Source organism: Ipomoea triloba, chromosome 13, assembly GCF_003576645.1.
Source record: "Ipomoea triloba cultivar NCNSP0323 chromosome 13, ASM357664v1".
NCBI classification, from domain to species: Eukaryota; Viridiplantae; Streptophyta; class Magnoliopsida; order Solanales; family Convolvulaceae; genus Ipomoea; species Ipomoea triloba.
This window is the reverse complement of record NC_044928.1, coordinates 7,420,491-7,420,790: the sequence shown is the minus strand read 5'-3', so window position 1 is coordinate 7,420,790 and position 300 is coordinate 7,420,491.

Sequence of the window (300 nt, the reverse complement as noted above, 5' to 3'; positions counted from 1 at the left end):
GGGGGGGGGGGGGGGGGGGGGATAAATAAATATATAAAAATAAATAAATAATAAAACTCACTGATATTGGGGTTTTCACCATAAACCTAATGACAATAAATCATGGAGAGAATCATTTTTTAAATAAAAAAATAATAATAAAGCAGCTTTTAGATAAGAACAATATATATTTTTAAAGGGTAATAATTCTACACGTAATATTTATAAAATTAAAGCAATAAATATAAAATATATTTTTAAATAAGAAAAAGATGTACGACCATTTGTTTTCTTTTTTTATTTTATTTTATTTTATTATTT